Raw genomic sequence first — 9,728 nt, 5'->3', positions numbered from 1 at the left:
TTTTTGCTGATGGAAATAACAATTGCATGATTCGAAAGAAGTTTACATCTCTTCGCGCGTAACAAAATAAATTTACTTCACTCTGATCGTAGATTGAGTTACGAGATAATATCTGACATCTTTAAAGTGTTTGAAATAGATGTCCAATTAATCTTTTCTTCCCACCCCCTTTCTCCCGAGATCGCGAATTTTACAATTGACATTTTCGCTTTGTAATGATGTCCCCATTTTTTTTGTTACAGGTCGTTACGTTGACGGCAACCTCCTCAGGAGGTAAGTAAGTACGAAGTAAGACGATTTTCCATCCTCCCTTTGATCCACGGTAATAAAAGGAGGGTAATCCTGCACAGAACTCGGCTATATAAAAAGAGGTAGCCTGTTAGGTATACTTTCCGCGAGCGTACCCGGTGCAAATAGTTTCGGACGAGTTTCCTCCGCGAAGAGAACTTTGCAATCCCGGCGAAAGAGCTGACGCGTGATGCACGCGTGACTTCTGATACTTTTCCTCTCTCCACGCAGCGAGTTCGTTCGTTTTCTCTTTCGCGTCACACAAAACGATGCCGCGATCCTACCGCGTCGCGTTCTTTTATCTTCCGGTCGGTGGCACTTTGAGTTGGTGCGGTTTCGCGCCCTCTTTCGCCCCTATCCTCCTTCATCCCCGCCGCCACCGCGGGAATTGTTGAGGAAGTTTGCTTTGACCGGATAAAATGTAATTTTCGGGTACCGTCGACCGCTTTTAGTTTGGAGCGCTTGTCAGCGAAACCAATTTCGTGTTACAAACTCTGAATGGAATTGATGCGGAGGAAGAAGAGAAGATTTTTACATTCCTCAAATGGTATTGCAAGCTTTGTTCGGTCGTGCTTCGCGCACGCATCTTTCAGGTTCGAAGTTGCCTGCCTGCACGATGATTAGGCTATTGTGTTACGTGTCTCGATCCAAATTCTATAATAATATCGCGCACATAAATCGTAGTTTTTTAGAGACGAAAAATAATATACAGAAATTTCAGTTTTAAAACCTAGATAATGTGTTATTAATAATAATATGTTGTCTTATGTGTTTTTTTTCGAATGAGAGTATATTTTATTATCGAAAATATTAAACGCAAAATGAAACAATTTAAACGTATTTTACGTTTGCTTGTACAATTTTATTTGATTTTCTTTATGCTTTGAAACTGTGCCAATGATAGCGCGCCGAGCTCCGTGCTTGTAATACGATTCCAAGTACATAGAATAAGCTTTTGCTAACAAAGATAATACTAGGCTAATTTATTAAAACGTTTGAATTCTCTGAGGTTACATCACACGCGCATTCTGCATAATGTTTGTACGATAAGCATATAAATTCCAAACTGTATGATGAACCTCAGTCGTTATTATATTATCATTACATGTGCACCAGAGTGCGCATAGCTTTCGTTATTCGCCAGCTCAAAGCTGGTGCAGTGTAAAAACTCATTTCAGCGGCCGCACCAACAAGCGTCGCGAAAAATGAATTTTCCCTGCCACGTTCCGCTAATGAACACAAGAGTACACCGCACATGATCATGTTATACATAACAGGCATTATCAAGCACGTAGCAAACGTGGCGCGTATTTTACTGATACACACCCCTATACAGGGAGTTGATTATAACATAGACAAACCAGATAAATACCGTAAGCCCCCGGGCACCAAAGACAGTAAGCTCATTAACGGGGGGAACTAACTTTTAACTAAATGTAATTTTACTCGTTATAACGGTGGATTATGCGAGGTGCGCGAGTGAAATTATAAAACGCATCTCCCCCTTTTGGCTGTTTATCTGTCAGTGCATTCGAATATTGCATTAGACCGGAATTTTGACTTCTTCATTTTCTCACAAAATTACGTTTGTGTTTCTATAATTTCGGGGAAAAATATCGTTAAGCGTGGTGGTAACATTTTTAAATAAGATTTATTTTATTTTGAAAAGTTCAAAAATTTTTCATCACTTTGTTCATGGAGATGAAATATTTTTGGCCCAAAACAATTGCAGAATCATTTTACAATAGCTACATGTGATGCAAATGCATGTTATTTAAAATATCGATGCAATATTTCCTTAATATTTACTCGGCGTATGGTTTCGGATATTTCATTTTTATCTACTCAACGTATAAGTACAAGTATAAGTGTGAATCAGTCATCGTTACATTATCCGTCGTTGTATGCATTGATATGAACAAGCATAATAATCCATATTCGCTGAGGAACTTGGCTAGCCGCAGCTTGTCGCGTAATTCTCTGGCATTACGAAGGCAATGCGCGTGCGACAAGAATTTGCATTATTATGCGAGGATACGTCGTGCAGCAACCGCTAAGGTAAGGTGTAATCCAGGATGGCAGGTGTGCAACCGCATCTTGGAGACAAGCCGAGTGTCCGAACTTCTTGGAGAAGAGGATCATTAATCGGCGCTCTCGGCGAGTAAAGGTAGGCATTACGGGTTTATGTAAGCCCACAGGCTTGATACATCGCTATAGGAAATCGACTAAAGTGCTCGATCAACCTTGATGATACGGTTAAGCTGAGCTGAAATGGCTCACATGCCGAAATCATCCTCTTGATAATTATGTCAATGACGATTGTATCACCAGATTATATCCATTGCAGGATCACGATGCATGTGTTTCATTTTGATGTCTTTAAAACAAAAATTTTACTTAAAATAAAATGCAACACAGTCTTTTATTCTATTTATTAACAAATATGTATGAGACTGCATAATTAGAAGAACTGGTGTTTTGCATTCACGCGCGTGCGCGGTTGGTACATTAATTCAGACGAACGAAACTTTTTTCGCTCATACGTTTCTCATTTTCTTCATAGTTGAAACAGCTGCTTTTAATAGTAGCAATGCATTGGTAATGCATCATTTCGTGTAATAAAAAAAAACTCAACGATGCGCGCGCATACCTCTTTATTCGCTATAAGATTGCGTTCCTGTGCCGGTACAATTGCCATGTTAATGTATCACGCGTGATAATGCAGCTGGCTAAACAACATACCTACTCTTATCCGAATTAAAATCACAGCAATCAATAACCGTGAAACACATGAATTAAAATTATATTTTAATTCGTGTTTATATTTAAATACCTAATACATAATATGTAACGGATATTTTTTAAATCACAATTATTAAAACTCTTTATAAGTTTTAATGTTTATATTTATTTCTTTGAGAAAAAATATTGCATTATTATTGTATATATTTATATTGTTATATTTATACTATCATTGTTATATTTTATAAAAATTACTTACGATTACACAAGAGATACTTATTTTTTACAACATATATGCATGTAATACATCAAATTTGTAGTTTTGATTTGTTAATAGTATTTATTAAAAAAATAGTTTTTTGCAATTGTTATCAATTACACACATTATGTTTTTTTAATGCATTGGAGAAAATCCATCATGGCAAAATGACAATCTGCATCCGCATGTGTCATCAGTTTCTGGATATACGTACGAGTTTAAATGACCCATCTGTTAATTAGCGCACGGAAAGTGACAGCATCGGAAATGTCTAAAAGTTTCATTTCATATATCAACTGGTGTATGGTTCATATTAGCGTTAACTAGATATTAAGCCTCTCGTATGGCGTCCCTGCGTCACATATGCAGGGCCAATCTATCGAATATTTCATTAAACCGCGATATTAACCAGCATTATTAATGTTTACTATCAATATTCACATCTGAGTATTCACATAATCGTGATGATCGTATTATTCGTTATATTGCTCGTTGACATTATAGTCACAAGAAAACACGATAAATGCGAAACATCTCGTGTATGTTTATTCAAAAAATATATCGTTTTAATTTTCTATGCAAAATTCATAAAAATAGTAATTTAAATCGATTCTTTTTTCAACGAAATATCAATTTTGAAATATCATTTGAGCTGAATCGTGCGATACTTTTCGCTAATTAAAAATAATTATCAATATCTTTGCGAATCAGAGACAAATCAAGCATTAGAAGGTTAATACGCGAGATAACGACGTGCACGGTTTCGGGCAGTTTCGTTGGCGTGACAATTAGTATCCGGACACTGAGAATTCGAGGGAGGGCACTTGTCACTTGACTGTTGTCGCGCTGGGACGCGAACGGGAACAGGAACGGGCGCTGGCATTGTCACTCCGCCATTGTGCAGAAGTTAGTCGCTTCGCTGTTACATAATAGTTGGACGACTGTGTTATTCGATTGCATAATTCCAGTCGGCGGGCCATGTAACGCACATAACTCGCGTATGTACCCTGTTGATATCAATTGATTGCCCGCGGGTACCGGGTCGGCCAGGTTTCCGCATCGTTCCTGACTTTGTATCAACAGTCATGCGGTTTTCGCCAGATTCGTACACCGCTATTTTCCGTCGTAAATGCATGTGCGTAACTTCAATAGGCGCATGCAAAAGTGATCGAGGTGCTATCAGCAAACGTGCGTTTTGTATAAAATGTTTTAACGTATCTCTAATTATACATTAGTGGCCTCTTTGCGTTGTTCATTTGTACACATTTCTATGAAATCGCATAATTTGAGGTATTACTGATTTATACTGTATCATCGGTAACGGGATACTCTCAGAAATTTTGATGATATATTCGCAGATTGGAATTCATGATCGGAATTCACGTGCGGATATTGCGAAATCACAATAAGACCCATTTACGATCTTAGAAGATTCAAGAAATAACAGGAAGAAGTTTCGTTAATATTGCTTTATTTGCGAATTATTCTATTTTCAATATAATCACTTTCGATAGAAAACTCGTAACATATTAATAAAATAATAAAAATTCGTAATATCATAAGAGAAAATTAACATTAGACAATATTAGCTTTAGTAAATCTCAAGAGAAAAATTCGGGAAGACATGTTCATGGATTTAGGTATTCTTTCATTACAATTTTATGCGTGAAATTTCCTTACGTCAACTAACGCCGTATCTCAGAAGTGCAAAGTACTCCTGTGCATTTTTCACAAGTGGAAGAATCAGTTCCGAGCATGATTTATATTTCAAACTGAGAAGAGGTCAATATATTAGCTTTCTGACGTTTCTGCTTTTCTGTAGAATTTTTGGAAAGTTCAACAAACTTGATCGGATGCATGAGTCATATATAAGTGTGCGTCTATACTTTTCCATTATCTTTGCATCAGTATTCCTTCCATCGTGTCTATCATTACATTAAAATGTAGATCAGCGTGCTTCTCGCAACTCGAACCAAAAATTTATTTCGAAAAGTATCGCGCAAGTTCAATCCTCCTCATTTTCGTATTTTACAATTGGATTCTATATGTAGAAGGTTGCAGTTGCCGTACGCAATACTGAAATTTCACAGAAAATTAAAACGGAGTAAAGAAATTATTTCTTTTATTATTTTTGCTACAGTTGAAAAGATGCATTCTTCAAAGTTCTTCATCTGACATGGAATTAACGGCTTAAATAATAATATTACGGTTATTATAATCACGTAATTATCTTTCGAGGAACAACACAACGTAGCGAAACACCGTGTTGCCAAGTACGGTGCTATAATTTATGGTACAAAGAACGGAGATTAATGTGTCTGCATTCTAATGTATATTAATCCAACCTCCAATGCAATAAACGTACGTTTTCGGCGCGATGTCGGAACTCAACGAAATATTGAAGAATTGCAAGTGGGAAGCTTGCCAGTTTTTTACATAGAACGGAGAAACAACGAACAGATGAATATCCCAAAAATGTAACAACAAATTTCATCCGATCCAAATTTTATGACTCAATTTTCTCTGATACATATTTAGTTTCACTTTTATCATCAAGTTTTTTATTTATTACTGATAGTTTAGCACAGCCTCATATTAAATTTATATTAGGTTGGCCAAAAAGTAATTGCGTTTTTTTTTATATAAATAAAAGGCGAATTTTTCATGGGAAACAAAAACTTTATTAAACAATATATTGTCAATTTTGTTTGATTATCTTTTGCCATTTTTCAGGCAACTTCATGATTCCGCGCTCAAAAAAGTTCTTATCTTTTTCAGCAAAAAACAATTACAAGAACGATTTGATATCCTCATCAGCAGTAAAGGTTTTACCATTCAAGGCGTTTTGCAAAGAACGAAACAAATGGTAATCTGATGGTGCCAGGTCTGACGAATATGGTGGATGTGGTAACACATCCCATCCAAGCTGCAACAATTTTTGACGAGTGACCAAACTTGTATGTGGTCTAGCGTTATCATGGTGAAACACAACACCTTTGCGATTCACCAATTCTGAACGTTTCTGTTTGATGACATCATTTAATTTATCCAGTTGACGACAGTATACGTCTGAATTAATGGTTTGATTCCTTGCAAGCAGTTTAAAATACACAATACCTTTAAAGTCCCACCAGACTGACAGCATAATCTTTCTTTGGTGAATATCTGCTTTTCAAGTGCTTTTAGCAGGTTCATCACGCTTGGTCCACGATCTTTTTCGTTTGACGTTGTTGTAGACGATCCATTTTTCGTCGCCTGTTATCATACGTTTCAAAAATCGATCATTTTCCTCACGTTTCAAAAGAGAATCGCAGATGTCAATACGCTTAGCGAGATGAATTTCTTTGAGCTCATGTGATACCCAAATATCAAGCTTACTAATGTATCCAAGTCGTTTTAAATAGTTTTCAACACTCGATTTCGATATGTTAAGATTCTCAGCAATCTCTCGTGTCGTTAAACGCCGATTGGAATCGATCAGTGCCTTTATTTTGTCATCATCAATTTCGATTGGCCTTCCTGAGCGTGGTGCATCTTTCACATTAAAATCTCCAGATCGAAATTTAGTAAACCAATTTTGACACTGCCGCAGTTTTAAAGCATCTTCGCCATATACATGACATAACTTTTGATGAGCTTGCATAGCGTTTTTCCCTTTTCGGAAGTAATAAAACAAAATATGACGAAAATGTTCTTTTTGATTTTCCATTTTGAAATCGACGGCAAAGAAACAATTGTTAACGAAATCGTGTACTTTCTTTTTGTAAAACAAGCTTGAACTGTGAGTTGTTAACCTACATAATGAATTTGCGGTTTAGAATGAAGTTAGTTACATTTCAAGACATGTATGTCCATCTATTGGAAAAAAACGCAATTACTTTTTGGCCAACCCAATAGTATTGCCTTGCATTAAATTGATGCGGATGAAAAAAGTAAAATTACACTTTAGATAAGAAACAGCATATTCGATATCGCGAATGGACACGCTCGTTCTGGAATAGTTACGTAATACGCGAAATTTCGCCGAAGCAATGATACCCGGGCGACTGTCCGTGAAAACGAGCGGGAGATTAATGTCCCGAGTTCGAAATCCTGGCGGAACTTTTACGTTACATCGCGTACGCCACGAGGAGGAAAACACCAGTAGCACGGCTCTTAAATCAGGAGCGACAGCGCGACCTGAAATCCTCGTTATCCTTGGTCACGAAGCCACTGCGGCAAGAAACGTCGCCGTCCTGCTCCGATTCCGCGATAGGATTCTTGGGTCCGGATTTAGCGGCACCAAAGATGCACTGTCGGCCACTATAACGTGGTAAGAAGCGCGGAAGCTACGGGGTACAAGTAGGAGGTACGAAAGGGGGTATATTACTGATGCAGAGGATGTCGCCGGGCTGCGCGCGCGCGTCCTGAGCTCATTTCCATAACGAGTTAGGTACATATTACCCAGTACGTATGTACGTACGTATGTATGTATATCTATATGCGCGCTCGAGTTACGAATAGATACATCACTCAGCGAACGCGTCTTGCGACGGTTACCTGCTATTCGTGGTTTGGCCTCGCTCGACTCCCACGACGAAAGCCCCTAATGATACGTCATGCATGAATCTCGGGAATCGCTGGGGTCATTGCGAGGTAGCGAAATGTGATGATCGCAAAGCCCGACAAATCGTCCGCGGCACTGATGGAACAGCGGCCGGAATTCGATATATTAATCCTTCCGTGAAGAAACGGATTTTCTCATCACAGTCTCTGATACTGTATGTGCTATTCGTGATAATTGAATTTTGAATATATCATACTTGTTTTTCTGCAGACAAGGATCTGGTAAGCGTGATGCGCGTCGAAAATTATATTTCCATGGAGAAGTGCGAACGTTTCGCTAGGGAAAATGTTTATTGTAAGTTTTAATGTAATATAGACATGAAAAAGTCGTTATCAGCTACCGTATAACCTAGATATTGTGAATTATCGTATTTTACGCAGAGCAATACAACGGACTGATAAAAGTTTCGATAGGACTGCGTCAAATCGGTGAACGGGCGTATCTCGCGATGGCTAAATTGCCGAATTGTCAGTTTGTCAAGTGGATAAATCGCCGAGTTAGATAATATCGTCGAAACGGACAAATTGGCGAACATGTTGCGTTGGCAATAACAGGCCCGGGGAAATTGTCGGGGGAGCCGAGGAAAATCAACAAAATTGGAATGAAATACAGAACGAGAATCGAACGAAGGGGATGGGAAAAATCGCGGGCTCGCATGAGTGACGTATGTAAAACAGTGATAGTGCGTACCGTCGAACTTTGCTCGTACTAATAAAATGTAAAACGTCCCGTCGGTGTCCAGCGCTTGTTGGGGATGGTGGGGCAACGGACGGCAACGGAGTACGCTTATCAACCTTTAATAAAACGGCCGCGTTGCATAATTCACGCACTAATTTATGCGGCAGCCACTGCTGCTATATCGCTGGAGGAAACCCCGTGTTCCGCATCGGTGAACATCGCCTCGTTCAATCGACTGGCCAGATCGTGGGTCGTAGTACTTTCCAATTCGGCGATTATTTGGACGGTACGTGGGTCAAAGGTTTCGTTGTTTGCTTCCCCGTTTAGTCCACCGGAGCCTTCGTAATCGCGTGTTTGCCGAGGGTGCCGGCAGACATGTAACCCCGAACACCTCTTGATTGGCAAACATGCATATTTTATCCGCGGCGGCGGCGACGGCGATGCGCACACTCAGATATAAAGCGCGCTTCGCGTATCAATTATTCACCCTCCCCCGTCTTCACCCTTTTATTCTCTCGTTGCATCCGCCTGCTCCTCTTTCTCCCTCGATTCCCCATACATTCGGAAATTCGAGGCGGCCTTCTCTCTCTCTAATGGGGACGCGGTTTTAATTGAAATGTAATCCCAATTAAAACGATCCGCAATCCTCGACGCACGAGTGCGTGTAATCACGTTAGCGAAATGAAATGTCCACTCGAGCACGAGTGCGTGGCTATGGCGGGGAGAGCGAGTAGTTTTACAAATGGTAATCGGACCATCATCCCTTGTGTATAAAGCCATAAGCAAGTAGTTTTTTCTTTTTTTACACTTCTATGTGTACTAAGTTGCAGGTTGGGTTAGGTTAGAATATTTTACGGTATGAAATTTAGCGATGTACAACTTTTGTGTGTCCAAATGACCAGTGTCCACCCTTGCGCTATGCAACTTTTTCGTGTCCAAATAAACGGTGTCCATTGGCAATGTGACCAACTAAACCGTGTGTAAAATTTTCGTGGGCATTTACACCGTGTCCATTTGCAACGTGTCCAAATGGAAGGTCACTCGATTATTATACATTTCCGTGGTAATTGCTTACTGAAAATTATTTCGTCGTAATTAAAAACTTCAATAGAGGAATCAGACAAAAGTTGATAAATTGCAAAACTGTTCAGTCCC

At 39.1% G+C, this 9,728-nt stretch overlaps 1 protein-coding gene across 1 annotated transcript in view; it reads left to right on the top strand.

Moving 5' to 3' along the window:
- Positions 1 to 254: 254 nt before the first annotated feature.
- Positions 255 to 9,728, top strand: part of LOC105278599 (metalloproteinase inhibitor 3) — an 81,812-nt gene continuing 72,338 nt past the window's right edge. The window contains exon 1 of the mRNA XM_011337818.3: positions 255 to 273. The gene's annotated coding sequence lies outside the window, so the exon portion shown is untranslated. The remainder of the gene's footprint in view (positions 274 to 9,728) is intronic.

Source organism: Ooceraea biroi, chromosome 4 (assembly GCF_003672135.1).
Source record: "Ooceraea biroi isolate clonal line C1 chromosome 4, Obir_v5.4, whole genome shotgun sequence".
Taxonomy (NCBI): Eukaryota; Metazoa; Arthropoda; class Insecta; order Hymenoptera; family Formicidae; genus Ooceraea; species Ooceraea biroi.
This window is presented reverse-complemented; position numbering and strand designations above follow the sequence as displayed.